This window comes from Mauremys mutica, chromosome 1, assembly GCF_020497125.1.
Source record: "Mauremys mutica isolate MM-2020 ecotype Southern chromosome 1, ASM2049712v1, whole genome shotgun sequence".
Classification (NCBI taxonomy): domain Eukaryota; kingdom Metazoa; phylum Chordata; order Testudines; family Geoemydidae; genus Mauremys; species Mauremys mutica.
In genome coordinates this window covers 223,667,703-223,687,826 of record NC_059072.1, presented here as the reverse complement: position 1 = coordinate 223,687,826, position 20,124 = coordinate 223,667,703, and the positions used below count along the sequence as shown (strand labels likewise).

General features: G+C 40.5%; 1 protein-coding gene across 5 annotated transcripts in view; it reads left to right on the top strand.

The window, feature by feature from the left end:
• CNKSR2 (connector enhancer of kinase suppressor of Ras 2) overlaps nt 1–20,124 on the top strand; it is a 362,143-nt gene that overhangs the window by 15,036 nt on the left and 326,983 nt on the right. The gene's annotated exons all lie outside the window — the stretch shown is intronic.

Sequence of the window (20,124 nt, the reverse complement as noted above, 5' to 3'; positions counted from 1 at the left end):
AGCAAACAAGGAACACAGACAAAGGCTTCCCTCCACAGAGATTTGAAATTATCTCATCTCTGATTGGTTCTCTGGTCAGGTGGTCACCAGGTACTACATGTTAACCCTTTACAGGTAAAAAGGGACCTTAACCCTGATCTGTTTATTTATGACACCTCCGTTATAATCTTTTATTCTTGGACTGTGCAGCAAAATAACACTTAATAGAGTGGCTTGGAACATTTTTGATGAAATGTTTTTCATTTAAGATTAAACATTTTGTGGAGATGTATCTATTTCAAGAAAGTTTTTGTTGGGAAGGTCTCTGAGGTTTGAAGTAGACTCTTTAATCACAGAAAAAGGTGTTTGATTCCTGTTTCTCTCTGACTTTTCATTCCAATTTCTCAACATTGCTTTAAGCAAACAATTTAGCAAATTGTGTATTAGGGTAATATCTGCATATGCATGCAAGTTATCATGAAACCACAGTAAACAACTCTACAAAAGAAAACAAAGCTTCTGTAATCATGAAACTTTCAGTCATCCTGAAATTAGTGTTTTCCCTAAATTGTTGTTTTTTAGCACCAGATTTCATAATAATTCTCTTGGTTTAGATGAGGCTGCTGGAAGAGTCATGCCAGTGCTGTTAAGGTGTGCAATTCATCAACTTGTTTGAAACATTAGCATTTGGAAAATCACTTACAATTGCAGTAATTACAAGAGTATTTTAAATGACAATGAAACATTTTGGGCAAAAGAAAATTTTTCTTTTCTGTAAAAATATATCCAATTTAGCATCTAATGTTCACTATAAGATAGCAGATGGGGTTTGGTAAGGAAAATGGAGGGAAGATTCTATTCAGCTGCTAAAATGTTGAAAGTCAGGATATGGTAGTCTCATCAGTGAGGTTTTTTTTTATTTTGGCATTCAGTCTTGGTTAATAAAAATTATTTCTACCTTCACTTATTTCAGCCTCAATTAATTTTTTGTCTTCTGCATCCAAGCTATTCTATATCAGATTACCGTAAGCTAAAGTGAACTGTGGAGTTGCAAGTTCTGTCACAGGTTTGGAAGCAGATGATACTGATGGCCTCTAAATGAGTAAGCCTGGATGAGTTGGATGAAAAAATGATAGCAATGCAGCAATCTGACCCATGGTTTGTTAGCAGTGTTTTTGAGGTAGAATGTGATTCCTGTGATGGCATACATTAGATGGAACCCTGTCCATCTGAATTAGCACAAATTGTGGTTCAGAGGCTTGATTCTGCAAGATGCTGTGCTAGGAGCTCTGATTGTCTTCCTAACAATGTGAGTTCAGGGCACTCTGCACTTTGCAAGACCAGGCACTTGGTACATAATAGAATACCTGAAAATTTAATTTAGAAATGAGACAGTTTTAAATGTACTGACTGAGGAAAGGAGTCTTTCTTACTCAAAATAAAGATGACCAATAAAATAGAATAACAATAAAATCCTGGTCCAGTCTTTTATTAATATTTAATATAAAAAGTAAAACAATACCCAACCTGAAAAAGGTATGAATATTTGCTTCTTAATATACTGGAATATACTTTTGCAACTGAAAATAATATTATTGTGGACTGTATTGAGAAGGCAGATTTTTTTATCTCACGTTTCAAATGAAAAATTAGTATTCTCATAACGTTACATGCATACAAGTTTCAGCTGAATTAAATTGTATTGGTTTCAATAACTGAGACAGAATTAAATATAATAACTGCTAGAAACAGCAAATGTTATCTTGAGACATCTCAGATTTTTTTACACTCCTATTATATTAGTAAACTTCATACATGTCAATAACTAGGTCTACCTTTTACATATGCATGGAGGATGCTGTGTTCCACTGTTAATTAAAACTAGAAATCCTAATTATATGCTCTCTTTTGTACTGAAAGTACTGCCTTGGCAGAATTTCATATTGGTAAATGTTACAAAATCAAAATTTTTGTCATATTGGAAGAATTGCAATGAAACTATGGACTTCTAAAAGAACTGATTGCTGCGTATTAGAGATTGCTGTAGAATTCTCAAGTTCAAGACACACCAGCAATTAAAAATATCCATATACTGCAAATTCTGGAATGAAATGGCTTCCAAATAAGTGAGGTTTTTTAAAAAATCAGTATTGCAGTCTCCTAATATTATCATTGCAGTATATAGGTATATTTACATTATCATAGTTTAGTTAGCACTTTAAAATACTTGTGAAGTAGCCAGCACAGTTGTTTAGCTGTACAGAGGTGATACGTAGTTCCTTCATGTAATCATGCTCTCTGAGGATCTTTGACTTCAGTGGGCTTGGATGAGGCCCTAATGTGGTCCCCTTAAAGTTACTGTAATGGGGCAGATGGGAAACTGGAGTTCAGAGGGAGCTTGTAAGGCCAACTTAAAAATTGTTACATTCCTTTTTTTTTTAGTGCTATTTCACTGTTGCATATGATTTTTTTTTAATTTTCTCTGTGCTTTTCTCTGTGCTTAATCCAGTTGCTTTTTCTAGTACAAATAATTTTATTTTTTAACTCTTTATAGACTTCACTAAACGTTAAAATATTTCATTTGAATTCCATTCAGAATTAAATGTTGATATAGATTAGAATACGTTATTAAAGATTTAAATGTTCATAATGGGACATGTGCCAGTTTTTTAAATGAAGTCATCCTGGTCAGGAGCTAGAAAGTAACAAGCTTAATAAGGTTTTAAAGACATGTTGCAAAACATTAGCCCCTGTAAAGCCTGTAAGATGGTAACAATATACAGTATTTCAATTGTTTTCCTGTAATGGGTCCATCTTTAGTTCTATGATGAACGGGGGCTATGTGTGTACAGTTTAGGATTTCTTATCATGAGTGCTTATAGGTAGGGCTCTACTAAATTCACGGGCATGAAAAATGCGTCACAGACCATGAAATCTGGTCTACCCCTGTGAAATCTGGTCTTTTGTATGCTTTTATCCTATACCATACAGATTTCATGGGGGAGACCAGCGTTTCTCAGATTGGGGGTCCTGTCTCAAAAGGGATTTGCAGGGGTGTTCAAAAGTTATTTTGGGGGGTCAAGGTAGTGCCATACTTACTTCTGTGCTACTTTCAGAGCTGGGTGGCTGGAGAGCGGTGGCTGTTGGCTGGGCACTCAGCTCTGAAGGCAGTGCCCTGCCAGCAGCAGTGCAGAAGTAAGCGTGGCAACACCATACCATACTACCCTTACTTCTGCGCTGCTGCCTTCAGAGATGGACAGCTGGAGATTGATGGCTCCTGACTGAGGGCCCAGCTCTCAAGGCAGCAGTACAGAAGTAAGGATGGCAATACCATACCATGCCATCCTTACTTCTGTGCTGCTTCTGGCAGTGGCTCTGCCTTCAGAGCTGTGCTCCCAGCCAGCAGCTGCCTCTCTCCAGCTGCCCAGCTCTGAAGATAGTGCCACCGCCAGCAGCAATGCAGAAATAAGGGTGGCATTACCACAAGCCCCGCTACAATAAACTTACAACCCCTCACACAACTCCTTTTTGGGTCAGGCCCCTATAATTACAACACCATGAAATTTCAGATTTAAATAGCTGAAATAATGACATTTACAATTTTTAAAATCCTGTGACCATGAATTTGACCAAATTGTACCATGAATTTGGTAAAGTCCTACTTATAGGTATGTGGAGCCACCATTACTGACAGGTCCTGTCACAGGATGGTACCCCCCAGACAGATACAATGGGGTGATGCTTAGGACTCAACATCCATATTCTGGTGCAAACATGTGGGAACAATGGATGAGCTGCATCCACAGAAAATAATTTTAGTTCAACTCCCCCTAATGGGAGGAGGGAAGGAAGGGTGTGGGAGGATGGGGCTCAGTGGGGGGAAGGGGGATTTGAGTATGTGGGGTTCAGTGGGGGAACTGTGTGCTGAGGGAGTGGGACTTGGTGGGATGGGGCCCTACCTATAAGCACTCATGATAAGAATTCCTAAACTGTACACACGCAGCCCCAGTTCATCACAGAACTAAAGATAGATCCATTAGAGCAGGGGTAGGCAACCTATGGCGCACGTGCCGAAGGCGGCACGCAAGCTGATTTTCAGTGGCACTCACACTGCCCGGTTTCCTGGCCACTGGTCCGGGGGGCTCTGCATTTTAATTTAATTTTAAATGAAGCTTCTTAAACATTTTAAAAACCTTATTTACTTTACATACAACAATAGTTTAGTTATATGTTATAGACTTATAGAAAGAGATCGTCTAAAAACATTAAAATGTATTACTGGCACGCGAAACCTTAAACTAGAGTGAATAAATGAAGACTCAGCACAGCACTTCTGAAAGGTGCCGACCCCTGCATTAGAGGAAAACAATTGAAATATATTGTTACCATCTTACGCTCTTTACAGGGGCTAATGTACAGGTGGTTGGGCTCAGTGGGGTGGGGGTTCAGGTAAAGGGGGCTTGTTGGGGTCATCCAGGTATGGGGAGGGGGCTCATTTGGGGGGGAGTTGATGGGCCTGCTTAATGGGGGAGTCCCAGCTGCTGCTGAGAAGATGCCGCATGCTGGGCTCCCCCTTCCCTACCTTTCTCTCCATTCCCTTTCCCCATCCTCCTATTCTATCCTCCTTTCCCACTGCCTCTTCCCAATCCCATACCACTTCCCCTCCTCACTGTCTCCTGTCCTCTCCCCTCCCCTTTCGTCTCCCCACTGTTCCGTGCCCTTCTCTTCCTCCTCCTCCTGCCCTACTCCTCCACCTTCCTTCCCCACTGCCTCGTCCCTCCCCTTTCCCCCATTTCTCCTTCCCTGCCCTACCACGAGCACTCACCCTTGTACAGAAAACAGGAAGGCTCCCAGCATACAGAAGGGAAGCATGACCAGCACTAGGACCCAGAAGGCAGCATCCAGCTGCAGAGTCAGCAGCAGGAGCTAAATCATCCTTCAGCTGGGCAGCTCTGCACTGGCAGAAATTGGGGGCAGTGGTGCATGCCCCCCATGCCTTGCCTGTGTTTGGGGAGCAATGCTCCCCCCCAAACTACATCCCTGGGTGTCCCCAGGCCCGCTGCTCTGGGCACCAGAAACCACATGGGCACATGACTGTTTTTGCGGCTTCCCTTTGCTTCCCCGTCATTTTCTGCAGGGAAGCAAATACATCTGCAGAGGGATCTGAATTCTGCGCCCATGCAGTGGAGTTCTCTGCTCTAAAACTTTGTATATAAAATATTATCATCTTTAGATGCACTGAAAATGCTCCTAATTGCCTACCTTCCTTTTTATTGAAAAGAAGCTTTTCTAATACGTTCTTTATATGGCTATCTAATTAAAAAATCTCCATTATATTATTCTACATATATCTTGTTTGGTATGCAAAAATTATATTCTCCTTGGCAGATTTATTTCTTGTTGATGTTAGTTTAATTGAACTCCACTGTACTGAATTTCTATAAACTAAGAAATAATAAGGCATTAAAACATTTTATACATTTGAAAATACAAAAGCCAGTAATAATAATAGAGAATTTTCAGTGTTCTTTGTTAGAAGAGACCATTCGTTCCACATGCATAAGTGGCTCTGCCTTATGGCAAGGCTAAGTTGAGGGAAAATTTAGTTTGATACATTTAAACTTAGGAATTCTTTAAATAAAGATAATTATAACACACAATGTGCCTTAACTAGCAACGTTTCTAAAAGCTGTCAGACTGGAAAAATGTTTTTTTAGTGAAGACGCAAAACTGTTCTTTCCCAAGTGCTCCATGTCAGGTGCAGCCCTTTTGAATTGTTTTAAGTTATTATGCTGTTCCATCCACCACTTCACTTGCTGCACTTTTTTTATTCAGAACTGATTTAAGTGTGCACTGGAGAAGCTTGAGCACTGGCAGAGCACTTTTCCTTCTTACAACTCATCTGGAGCCTTGGCACTCCAAATAACACTGCTCATCACTTGAAGAGGCTATCTGGCTGTCAGAATGGAGAGTAGCCATAGAAACATTTGATGGAAGGGAAATGTCAAAATGTTGAATGGACTAATTAGAACATTTTGTTGACATTGACATCTTCCTGTGGAACAACTTTGATGTTTTAGTGAACCCCATATTTTATCTGGCACATATTTGTTTGAAAAATTTCAACGAGCTATAATGTACTCTTATCTTTACATTTCCAGGTGCCATTTCCCCCTTTTCATTTATAGTACCATGATCAGGACCTCATGCTTTCTACTGAAGTTGGCCCCAGAATCCAGAATGCTATTGCAAAATCCAAGCTTCCTCTAAAATATGTAGGAATGGGAGTTTTATAAAGCACTCAGCATTGACCTAAGTATGCATTTAGTGAAGTCAATTAATTTTTTTCCCATTAACATCAATGAGAGCAGAGTTAGGCCAGTACTAAGTGTTTTCAAAAAATCCCACCCAAACATTCTTTCCCGTATGCTTGTGAAGATTGTATTGATTTATGCTTGGTTAGCTTAGTCTACCTGAATCTCCAAACAGCCTGAAATTAGTAAAAAGTAAAGTTGAGAACTGGGCACATTTACCTCAATGAGATATTAAATTTGAAACTTAATGATGATCAGTTAAAATGTCAGCATTAACTACTTTGCTGCTGTTTGAGACAGAAACTGTTTTATGCATATGTTAAGTGCTTAGCACTATGGCCCTGATAATCCTGAATGGAATCTTTGAACACTATTGGAATATAAAATATTAATGTTTAGCCAAAACATCAACATGCTTATTTATGGTGCCTGGATTGTGAAAACAGTGAGTTGGTTGATTGTTGTCAAAAGTTGCTGGTACAGGTAATTAGAAGATCAGGCTTCATTCTTCCTCCCAGATAAAACTCAAGCCCCTTTCTCCTGTGGTCCCAACTGAAAGGGGAACTGGAGGCATATTCCTTCTCCAGTATCAAAAGCTGCAATTGTGGCTTGAGCACCAAAACCTCCATACTTCCTTCTGCCCAGCTGTCAAAATCTCCAGCTCTCCCCTGACAACTTCTTACTGTACTGTTATGTGTAGAGACACAATTCTGCAACATGCTGAAAACAGAAAATTTGAGTAAAACAAACTGATAAATATTCTAAAACTGAGACTCCTATTGAGTTTATTAGTATTTATATTTAATAAATAATCTTAGTGTATGGAGATAAAATATGTTGAGGCTCCATTGTGTGAAGTACTGCATCAACATTATAATAAGTATCTCTGGCTTAAAGAGCTTGCAGTCTAAAACACAAGACAGAACAGATAGATGAGACAAACATACAACCGGGGTGATAAATGGGGGAGGATGGGTAACAAAAATAAAAGGTGTGCACATTTCTTGGCAAAGCAGAAGTCATTGAAACTTGCTACCTGCTTAGTTGTTATCCTGGGTTTAATATGGGAGAAAACATATTCATAATTAATGTATTCTGGATGTACACTTTGGGACCCTACTGTGTTACGTGTCATACAGATATATAGTAAAAGATTAAGGCAGTACATAACAGGTGGGTGAAATCAATAGAGGGAGGAAGAGGAGGTAAGAGTAATAAGTGTTTTCCCCCCATAGATGAGCTCTGTGAACAATTGATAGTCGTGGAGTACCACTAGATATAAGATATCATCACTTGATATAAATTGGAGTAGATCCATTGGGTTCTGATTTAATGTTTGTTCATGGAGACAAATTTGTACTGATGAAACATAAACCAGTTTCAGAAATCATGTAAAGCTATAATAAAAATGTATGTGTCCCTCAGAACTTAATATGATGCACCACACTCATCTGGAGGAGAGATGAGGCTTCTAGCTACTGAATTTATATCCTGCTTGCTGCAGAGTGCACAGGGCTTGAAAACATGAGTTTTATGAAGTTTACATAATATTGCCCCTTTTTGACCTGAGTGAAGTCAAAATTTGGGGTCGTGGGGACATTGCAGTTGGAAGTAGAAAGTGATGGAGTCTGGTATTTTCTTTGATGCAATCTTGTTTATGTGCAAGTAATGTACAAACTCCTGTCTCTCTGAATACATATAGCAGGAAACAGATTCTTTTGCTCACAGCACCAAGAACACTCTTTTTCAGCCTGCATTCATGAGCCAAAAACCTTTTTCAGGGTCAGACACCATGCGTTCAGCTGCTCCTTCTGGCTGCCTGCCTGTTTCTGTGTCTCTCCCAGATTTTATCTCTGTGTTGGGTTGTATATACATGCCCCTCCCCGCCCCCCAGTATGCTGCAAAACCCCTCTGTCTACTCAGTCCAAACTCCTGGGCGGGTTCACAATCCCCTTTTGTCATAGTTGAGGGGCTTGTAATTAATTTATACTGACAATTATGTTAATTGAAGGATGCATTCACACCCAATCTCAAAGAAGTTTGTGATGCAAGCAGTCATCAATACCTTTGAGCATAACCATATTTAACTAAAGATATTTTTTAAGAAAAACTTTGCAAATGTAACTAATGGATCCTTTGAGAGTGTGTGTGTGTGTGTGTGTGTATACACCAAAGAATAATACAAAATGTGGAATGGTATCCTCTAGAACACTCTCTAGTAAGTGTTTAGTGAACTTTTACATTTCTATAACAGCAGCCTTCTCAGTTTCAGCTTTTATTTCTGAGGATTGGTACAGCTCTTAAAAGGAACCTTTTCTCGGGCAAAGCATTTACTGGCAGATTCAGAAAACATTTTAAAAGAAGTTTTGAAGTGAAGTCATTATATAGTTTGAGACCAAGGAAAATCTGTATATTCTACTGTGAAGCTCACACAAAATAATTAATAAGAATAATTTTCAAGTTCTGTAGAAAATGTGGTGCAACAAATTTTAACATACTAATTTAAATGAATAAATAATGCAAAATGTTCTCAATGTACTATGCACCATTTTTATAATATTGTATGTAATAGGGCTAGCTGTCTGAGTGCCCGTTGGTGCCAGAAGTCCCTCTGCAGCGCCCTGATTCAATTTCCCTACAAATCTCAACATCACAGACCAAAGGTAATTAAAACAACTCCTCTTCTGGGGTCTAATTTATTTAGTCTTGACACACATTGGCTGTGCTGATGCTGCATTAGGTAAGTGCCTCTCTGCCCTGAGGTAGGGGGATACAACCCTCCTTCCTGAGCTGGGTCATAGTTTCTTTATTCTCTGCCAGTACCCGTAGCTGAAGCTTATCCTTTTGGCTCTGCCTTCCAGGCCCCAACCCTTCTCCCAGTCATAGTCTTCTACTCACTCCAGCTCTTGTCTGCCAGAGCTTCCATTTACTGCTTCCTCTGGCTCTTTATGGGGAACACCTGTCCTCTTATGCGGCCCCCATCAAGCCTGTTAATGGGACACAGGTGAGCTGCAACATTTCCTTCTTAAAGGACCCAGTCCACTCTGTGACAAACACTAAACATTCCTACTTAAATAAACATTATTTACAACAGAAAATGACTATGAAGCACATTTTCCATATGCCAAAGGCTATGAAGTTAGATCTTGTGTCTGATTTATACAGTCTTGCTGGCAGTTTTACCTATAAAGGCAGTATAATTTGTTGTGGGATGGTCACCCCATTGTAGGGGAATCCTCTGATGGTGGGAGCTAGCAGAGAGGCTCATTCATCACCTCCTTTCTGCTTCTGGTATAGGGAGCATAGAAGATGCTTCTCTAGTTGCTGTTTTGGCTCATCGTGGCAACCAGCCCAGAACTAAGTAGGCTCAGAAGTAGGAGGGCAGAGGTGCCATTTGTACATCCACATACATCTCCCAAAAGTTGCTTTGTATACATTATGGCTGTACACAGGGGTTAGGCCAAATGTCTCCTAGTGAGTATGCACGCCTCCCATTAATATTAGTGGAATGTTGATGTGCTCACTGAGAGTGAATCTGCTTGAGCTGCAGAGGGCTTGCAACCACAAAGCATGTAATACACTCTCAAAGTAAACAAAGAAGCCCTTTTTCAAATGGATTAAACTGTTAAAAGTGGGTTTTTTTAACATTAGTATTGTAATTACAGTTTGTATTTCTTAACCTAGTGGCTGTCATCTTACTGAAGTGTGAGATGATATGTAACATGGGCAGTCAAAAAACCCCTACTGGAGGTATGTATGAGTCTAAACACATTGAAGTCCTTTCCGTGTATTATAAAACAAGCTAATATCTAGGTTCAATGTTAAGCTCCAAGTACAATACAGTTCTGACTGTTAAAACAAAACTAAAGCAGGTAGTATATTGGTCAACAATATAATCAAAGGAAGGTCTATAATGGTTGTTTGAACACTCAACTTTAACTATTAACATTTAAGGTGAATTCATTAAAAGATGCTTGAAACATGTTTAATCATGATGTCCTTTCTTAACAGAATGGCAGCCAGTGGTGCCAGGTTAAAAAATACCAAATGTAATTAAAATTTAAAATATATTGTCACACTGTCTAGACTGGCTCACGACCATGAGTGCCTGTCTCAGGGCAGACTGTCAAAATCGGGTCAGATGCCCTAACCAGTCGTATGTTCTGTAATTAGATTTCACCAACCTAATACCAAATGTGAACTCCCAAAGCACTACAGTAGTCTTCTGATGGAGTCAGAGACAGCCCCCTTAGACACTTCAGTCTATCTTGCCACCCAAGCAAGCTGGTTTATCTGATAAATAGTCACGTAGACCAAAAAATCACACAATATTCAGGTTGCAAGCAGTCCCAAGAGACCAGTCATTTACCCAGGTCGCCTTGCATCCTAGATCTCAATTCTATAGTAAATTAACGGTTTATTAGCTAAGAAAAAGGAATGAGAGTTTATTGAGAGGTTAAAGCAGGTAAAAATATATGTGCAGGTGAGTCATGGTCTATACTTTCAAAAGGTAGCAGAGATGTTGTATTCTGGCAGTTTCTCAAAAGTCTTCTAGGGCTACCCAAAGTAACTCTGAGGATTTCAGTCTTTTCATTTGGTTATTCTGCCTGTTAGAATCCAAACAGTCCAGAGATGAAGAATTTTTCCTTGTGTCCATACTTATAGCTTCTTCTCCCAGAAACCAAACTGACAGCAACAGTTCCCACACAGGCCCCTTCTTCATAGAGTGGGGAGGAAGTCTTTGATCCTTGATTTCGCACAATGGCTCATTTGTGTTTAATTAACAGAATTGAATCTTCTTGTAAGAGACCATCATTTGCATTACACAAGGCTTTTTTCTCGTTTGATGGGTTACTTAGTTACAGGATTATATACAATGGAAATGTTTGCTTTACATTATAACATGGGTATAGCTGAGTGAGAACAAGACATGCGGCATCCTACAAGCATTTTATAAAATACTAAACACATTCTTATCAATTTAACATCCAATATTTATTTTGGTAATGCTAACACACAGATTAGCAAGACAGGTTTCCAGCTACGCATTTGTCAGTGTTCAGTGAGGCCAGGGGCATTGGCATGAGTTGGCACCTGGTCTACCAGTGTCACATACATCTTGCTGTTTACCGTGTGAAATGTTTTGACTACTGGCTTGAATAAACTGAGTGTCATTCTCCTCTGTAAACTTATTTTTAATTGCCTAACAACTGAAACCATTAATAAAATATTTCTGTGCATTCAGGGTTTTTAAAAATTTACAATATGGAAACTGGATCCTCTCATTTGGCTTTAAGTCTTTGGGTATCTTTAGTATTTGAGACAGAAGGATAAATTTTTCTTAAAATGAAAGGTCTGCTATTTAATGAAATGTTAAAAGGCTGATACAACACTTGTCTTCTAAGAGTAACACTTACATTGGCTTGCTTCTCCTCCATAATTCACATGAAATCCTCAAAACACTTAGAAATGTGCAACTACACTGCTTACAATAAAGGGAACATTGAATTATAAATCAAAGGACATTTTCTAATCTTCAGAGCACTGCAAAGTTGTAAAGCACAGTTTTTCCTCATTTTAACCTACCCATACAACTGCCTTCCAAATAATTGTAAAATAAAACTATCAACTCCCACATACATCTGTAATTAAAGAACCTACTCCTAAATCCAGACCTACTCTGAACATACACAGCAGCACAAAATTAAAGCTTTGTCAAAATCATCTTAATTTTTATTGATGATACTTTAAAAATATCTGAGTATGTGAAGTTGGCAAAAGGCAATTTTTAACAGTTTATATCTCTGTAAAAGCTAAATGGAATTTCACAGGACAACAAAAGGGTATTTCCCTAGCCCTATTCTGTTCCCCCTGCCAAATACCAAAGACCTGCTGCGAACAGTGGTTGCATAAATCTTTTTATAAGGGAAAGCTAGACAACCTAAGTATAGGGGTTGCTGCCAGGTCCCCTAATAGTAATAGAGATATACAAATCTCATGTTGGACTAGATTTCCTTAATAATGTTTAGAGAATGCTTAATGATGAGTGTCAGGTTTTAGGTTGCTAATTTATTTTATTTTTATTTTTTACAAATCAAATAAATTTTAAGAGAACAAAAAATAGCTACATGCCCTCATGATCTGCACCCTACGGAATTCTGAAAACATAGATTGCTCTTTGTAAAGTTCTTTGAAATCTGTGGATGCCTGAGGCGCTGACCGTGCAATGAGCAGCACTCAGATGGTCTGCATCTTCAGAATTCATTGCAGGATTGGGGCCTAAAATCTATTATTGTTGGCAATAGTATTAGGTTTTCTATCACTATACAGAACTTTATTTCCTGTAAATGCCATATTTAATTCCAAGGTAACACCTTTATTTTCATGACACTGACCAGTTTGGTGTATTTTCAGGGTGAATTTTTTACAAATACAAAAGTAGAAACTCTTGTAAATATATACCCACATTCAAAAACATGTGAGTAAACTTATGCACATGCTTAAGTGTTTGCTGGCTAACATAAGATGAGAATTTAGAGAACATCATTTACACTATATTACATGGATTTTATAACTGTTCTGGAATTATTTGTGGATGCATCCTGTTAGACTTTAGTACTTTTTTGATGTTGGCTAATATTTGTGTGTGTGTGTGTGTGTGTGTGTGTGTGTGTGTTAAAAGAAATAACTGAATATTTCCACAATTTTTGTTTGACACTGTCATTGAGACTTTAAAAATGTACCGTATTTATCGGCGTATAACACGCACAGGCGTATAACACGCACCTTCATTTTAAGGGGGAAATTTCAGGAAAAATTTCAGGGTGCGGCGCCTTGGGAGGGGGCGGCGGGCGGGCCGCGCCGTTCGCGGGGAGGGGGGCTCGGGCCGGGCCGCTCGGGAGGGGGACGGGGGCTCGGGCCGGGTCGGGCCACGCCGCTCGGGAGGGGGGCAGGGGCTAGGGCCGCTCGGGGGGGCGGGGGGACGGGATCTCGGGCCGCTCGGGAGGGGGTCGGGGACTAAGGCCGCTCGGGGGCTCGGGCCGGGCCGGGCCGCGCCGCTCGGGAGGGGGGCGGGGGCTAGGGCCAGGGCCGCTCGGGGGAGGGAGGGAGGACGGGGGCTAGGGCCGGGCCGCGCCGCTCGGGAGGTGGGGGCTCGCGCAGGCCGGGGCTCGGGGCTCAGGCCCCGCCGCTGGGGGGGGGGAGAGGGCGGGGGCTCGGGCCGCTGGGGGGGGGGGGCTAGGGCCGCGCTGCTCGGGAGTGGGGCAGGGGCTAGGGCGCCGCTCCGCGCCGCTGGGGGGGGGGCGGCGCTGGGGGGGCGCCGCTGGGGGGGGGGTTATATCGGCGTATAACACGCACACATCATTTGCCCCCTATTTTCAGGGGAAAAAAGTGCGTGTTATACGCCGATAAATACGGTACATTAACAGGTAAACAAGGTATTTAACAGGTAAACAAGGTATAAATGTTTTTAATGATTTCTCAATTATATCTATGCAGTGTTTTTCCTCCCATAATTATAGTGAAATAAGTGGTCATGAGGGACTGATGAGCCAAAAGACTGAAATTTTCTAATTAGAGGACAAGAGAAAAGTGCAAGTAACAGAAATATAAGCTTCCTCAATTGTGATGTGGTGGTTGCATCTCAGACCTTTTCTGGTGTGAATCTGGGAATATTCTGGGATAATAGGCTTATTAAATCGTCGTCTACTCAGTTTGCTAAAAGGATGGCAATCTTGTTGGTTTTTTGTGCAATGCAGATGGTGGTCATCCAATGGCCTGATTATGCAAACACATATATGCAAAACTTCCTAATTGTCAGAGTGGTTAAGCACTGAAATAAATTGCCTAGGGAGGTTGTGGAATCTCCATCATTCGGGATTTTTAAGAACAGGTTGGACAAACACCTATCAGGGATGGTCTAGATAATGTTTAGTCCTGCTTTGAGTGCAGGAGGCTGGACTAGATGGCCTCTCAAGGTCCCTTCCAGTTCAATGATTCTATAACTTTAAGTACATGAGTAGTCCCAGTGACTTTAGTGGGATATTGAATTGACTGCGAAATCCTCAACAAACATGACATCCACCATAATCTCTTCACCTCCGAGAGGACAGCCAGACGGTCCTTGAAATCTAATCACCAGATAGTGATCAAACCAGCAGATGAAGTAGTACACAGCATTGTAGTCCTCAACAACAATGACTATGTTAATGAGGCCTACCTACGGCTCCCTGACACCACTTACTATAAAGCAGTGGTTTTCAAACTTTTTTTCTGGAGACCCAGTTGAAGAAAATTGTTGATGCCTGTGACCCAGTGGAGCTGGGGATGAGGGGTTTGGGGTTTTGGAGGTGCTCCAGACTTGGGGGGGCTCAGGGATGGGGTAGGGGGTCGGGGTGTGCGGGGAGAGAAAGGGCTCTGGGCTGGGGGTGCAGGCTCTGGGGTGAGGCCGGGGATGAGGAGTTTGGGGTGCAAAAAGGGCTTCCGAGTTTGGGGGGGTCTCAGGGCTGAGACATGGGATTGGGGCACGGGCTTACCTCCGGCAGCTCCCGGTCAGCGGCGCAGCCAGGGTGCAGAGGCAGGCTTCCCGCCTTCCTGTCCTCCAAGAGAATCTACAAACTCATCCCCCACGAACCCACCCCAGGGGCCTTTTACTTGCTTCTCAAAATACACAAGCAAGGGAACGCAGGCAGACCCATCATCTCTGGCCATGGCACTCTTACTGAAGGAATATTGGGGTCACAGAAACCATCTTCAAACCACTCACCACACAAAGGGCCAGCTTCCTTCAGGATTGAACTGATGTCCTCCGCAAACTCCACAATATTAACAACTTCCCTCAGAACACCATTCTTGCCACATGGATGTCACCTCCCTCCCTGCACCAACATCCCTCACAATGATGGCATAGCTGCTTGCCTCAAATATTTACAAGACAATGGACAACCCTCAGATATCCACCCCAAACACATCGCCAAACTCATTCATTTCATCCTCCCGCATAACAGTTTTACATAGAACAACAAAATGCTTTTTGTCAAAACCAAGGGAAGAGCCATGGATACTAGAATGGCTCTCCAATATACCAACCTCTTCATGGGCCATCTTGCAGAAGAATTTCTGGACAAATGCACCACAGAACCAATGATATACCTGAGATACATCGATAATATTTTCATCCTCTGGACAGATGGCTTACACTCGCTTATAGATTTCCACCACAACTTCAGTAATCACGACGCATCCATTATTCTCTCTCTGGAACACACCCATGCTAGCATCCACTTTGTGGACACCACAGTCAGCTTCAACAATGAAACCTTAGAGACAACCATATATAAGAAACCTACGGATCACCACAGCTACCTTCCTAGATCTAGTAACCACCCCAAACACAACAGGAAAAGTGCTATCTACAGCCAGGCACTCTGATATCACAGAATATGTTCTGAGGTGAAAGTCCAGGATACCCACCTTAATATGCTTAAAACTGTCTTCATCAAACAAGGAGACACTACCAGAAAAGTAGATTGCTTCATGTAATGGGCCACCCAAATACCTCAAGAGAACTTGCTCCAGTGCAGAAATAAAACCCGCTCTGATCACACATCCCTAGTTGTCACTTACCCTGTATGGGTTCCAGTGTTGGATGGTATCATCAAAGTACAACCCATACTCAATGGGGACCCCATTCTGAAAGAATTCTTTCCTGAACCCCCACTTCTGGGAGTCAGACAACTCCCCCAACCTCTCCAAGCTCATGATCAGAAAGAAGCAAGCTTCCCACAGACCAGGACACCCCAACTCCAAAGCAGCACCAAACCCTGCCATAACAACACATCTGCAAGTTTTGCATCTATCTCCACTACAAACAAACAAATCACAATACTCCCCACAATACACCTTTCAAGATCCATGGATCCTACACATGCCTATCACAACAACGTGGTATAACTCATCCAGTGCACTAAATGCTCCAACAACAATTATATGGGTGAAACCAGACAATCATTACACTCTCAAATCAACTCACATAGGCAAATGATAATATAGAAAAACACCCTATCGTGTGGGTGAATACTTTTAACAAAGCACCGAGTATATCTGACCTCTTGGTTTTCATCCTCAAAGGAAATCTGCACAACACTTTCAAAAGACAAGCCTGGCAGCTTAAGTTCATTACTCTGCTAGACACCAAAAATCACAGACTGAACAGAGACACTGAATTTATGGTTTATTACAACAATCTGTAATCCACTAACCTTCTCTTTTTGTCCTATGTCTTCAGAGACGTTAACAGGCCACTCTACTATGAATGGTCCCTTACAATATGGGCTAACTAGCTATGCTAAACAATCTGTTCCACCTTGCATTTTGCTGGGAGTTCCTTTCCCAGACCTGAAGAAGAGCTCTGTGTGGCTCGTAAGCTTGTCTCTCGCCCCACAGAAGTTGGTCCAGTAAAAGATACTACTTCACCAACCTTGTCTCTCATATACTTAAAGTTAAACTCATGTGTATTTTGTAGGACTGGGACCTATATTTTGCATGTGCAACCTGGTTGACTTACATTTACAAGAGAAATCTTAATATGGGGAAATTTCCGGATTTGTGAAGGGATTTTGTTTGTTGAGGGGAGGGATGGTGTGATTTGTTTGTTTTTTTCAGCTTTAATATTGCATTAATGCTAGTTTCTTGTATTTAATTTGTCCTTCCCTCTTTTACTATGAAGGTCATACATTCTTGCGTGGTCACTAATTGTGCAAGTAGTATTCAAGCAGAAGTACATTTATGTTGTTACTTTTACATTTCAAGGTGTATTCTCTATTGTTCTTTACTTGGTGCGAGATACTTACCTTCTGTTCATAGTATGATAGTGCTACTCTGAAGAAGGAGCCCATATGCAATTCTGCATTGTATAAGGCTGCTGTGAGCAACTGATTCACTGAGGGAAGCAATAATATTATCTCCACGTATTTCAAAATGGAAATCCTGGTTAGTACTGTTTCCCAAGCATTTGGTGAAAACGTAGTAATTTCTGTAGTACATTCCTGAAAATTTGAACCTACAATATTACACAAGATGGGAAGGGTAAATCTTTTTCAGATTATTTTGAAAGTATTGTTATTCAGTTGCCTGCTCATTGACCTTAAATGTAAAATAGATTATTATTCACCAATTTACTTTATAAGATGCTTTCAAAACATGCTAGTGTCTGCATACTTAATTCTGTTTGAGAAACCTGTAATCCCTTGTTTTTCAAATCTTGATTTGCTTATTAGCCTTCCTCATCCTAATTGAAAAAGAGAGAGAGGCTTTGGACTAAAATCCAATGATGGCTGGCCAGACATTGAAAGATTGTTTGCACAGCTGCATCTAGGCAGTGACCAAACCATTAAACAACCTAGTGGAGGAAAATGAATAAGAGACTCTTGTTGGCCAGAACATTAAATTTCCTGGGCAGTACTCTGCATGTTATGAAGTCATTGCACATGCTGGATCAGTGCCCTTACCCATTCCCCTGCCCCTCCTCCACCCCCTACCCCTCCCGCTTTACATTCAGGAATAATTTTTGCTTTGCTTTTTCATAATAAGATAGCTGGCTTAAAACACCAAAACAATTTCAATGAACGATGCACTCGGTGTATCTTAAATATAACTTAAATTAAGAAACCTTTTCCTGATAGTTAAATGATTCACTGACATGAGTGAAGACAGTGTCTGGATATCTGTCTTGTCTCCTTGCAAATTGTAGATTATGAAACTGGGCTACTGCGCAATAATTTAATCAGTAGCATCAGAAGAGCATTAAGCTCCATTAAACATTGGGTCACCATCATAACAGACAAGTATTAAATTATGGCTTGCAATTTAGCAATGCTTATTCAAGAGGCAATCCTTAGGTTCCTGGCAAGTGTTTAATGGTTTATTATCGAACAGATGCTTCAGAGTTTAACATATGACTAAAGTGTCAAGTTGTGTCAGAGAAGATGGGTGCAACACTAAAATATGGTTAGGTCTCCTTGGTTCTATGACTACATTAGACACAAATCAGACCATATATGCAAAAATGAAGTTATTCAGTAAGGTGACATTAAGATTAGGACACTTAGTAGGTAGTAACATTTAAATCAAGTAAGGGCTTCTCAAAATGCTCCTTTTTCCCATCAAAGGTTGGTTTACAATATCCATAGCTTATTCTGGGACTGCCTTTGTAAAATCTATTCACCATTGATAGTGGAAAGCTTTCCCTGATGAATGATGGGGATGTCAGCTATCAATTTCTGAAGACGTTTAAATTTTTATGTAAAATAGTGATTGTTAGGGCTGTCAAGTGATTAAAAAAATTAATTGAGATTAATGGAATGTTTAGCATATCTGGCATGTAAATACCTTGCAACACTGGCCACAACAGTGCCATGTGAACGCCTGTTCTCACTTTCAGGTGACATTGTAAATAAGAAGTGGGCAGTATTATCTCCCATAAATGTAAACAAACCTGTTTGTCTTAGCAATTGGCTGAACAAAAAGTAGGACTGAGTGGACTTGTAGGCTCTAAAGTTTTGCATTGTTTTATTTTTGAGTGCAGTTATGTAAAAAAAATCTACATTTGTAAGTTGCACTTTCATGATAGAGATTGTACTACAGTACTTGTATGAAGTGAATTGAAAAATACTATTTTTTAATTTTTATGCAGCACAAATGTTTGTAATAATAATATAAAGTGAGTATTGTACAAGAAACCAGAGTGCTCCTTTCATTGTTAGAGGCTGGGAACACTGTGCTAGTGCTACAGTTTCTGGTGAAGGAAATTAAGAAGCTGGTTTCAAAATGGTTGAATTTCTCTCCACTGGTTAGTCTGCAGAGTTACACTGGTGATTGCCTGGAAGGAGAGCATATGCTCATCCTTCTGTCTAGAAGATACAATGATGGTGATTTGAGCTATTAGGATAATGTGGTGAGAGAGGCTACCTGCGTTAGAGGGGTTCTTCTGTGACTGAGTGTCACAGTTGCTAAAATCCAAAATTTCATGTATGTTTATTTTTAAACAGAGTACTGTCACAAATCTGCATGTATCATCTTGTCATACTATTTTTTCCCTTTTTGTTTTAGAAAGATCCTTTTAAAGAGCACCAGCTAACATATTGCTGAACTTTTAGTGCAGGATATGTGGGGTGTCTACATTTCAAAAATGTGTGTGTATGAAATCATTTTTTTCCATTCTGTTACTTTTCCTCTCTTCACAATGGTGAAATTCATCACTGTGCAGAGGATCATCTGTAAGTGGGATGTCAGTGGAGCATGCTGTTTGCATCTGGGTGAACATTAGTCTGTGTTCATAAGCAGTACAAGTTGTCCTTGTCTGCCAGTGCTTAGCTTAAGGCAATAGCCTTACTGTTGAAAGACACTATTGCAGTGGAAATAAAGAGGAGTTCTAATTAATACAAGAATTTCAGTGTGAAGTAAAGACTTTAAGGTACTGTATGTGTGGAATATGCTTGAGACTGAAATAAGCATTAGTATGGATACAGAACAATGGAAGATAGGAGTGTGACTAATCAATGCATGTTTGATAAGTGGTTTGGCAGTCAGAAATAATGGATGTTAAGTGATATGTTTGCAGATTCCTCAGATCAGGCACTTTCTAAAATGTCATCCTCTGGAGTATTATCATGGTTCAGGAGCTTTGCTATGGTGCCAGAAGATTCCATAGCAGATCCAAGGCACAGAGATGGGGAAAGTAAACTGGGATTACTATTCCTATTTAGGAACAATTTGTTTGGACTTGTGCAACTATTAAAAAAGGCAACTAGCCATATGCTTTAGGCATGCTTGA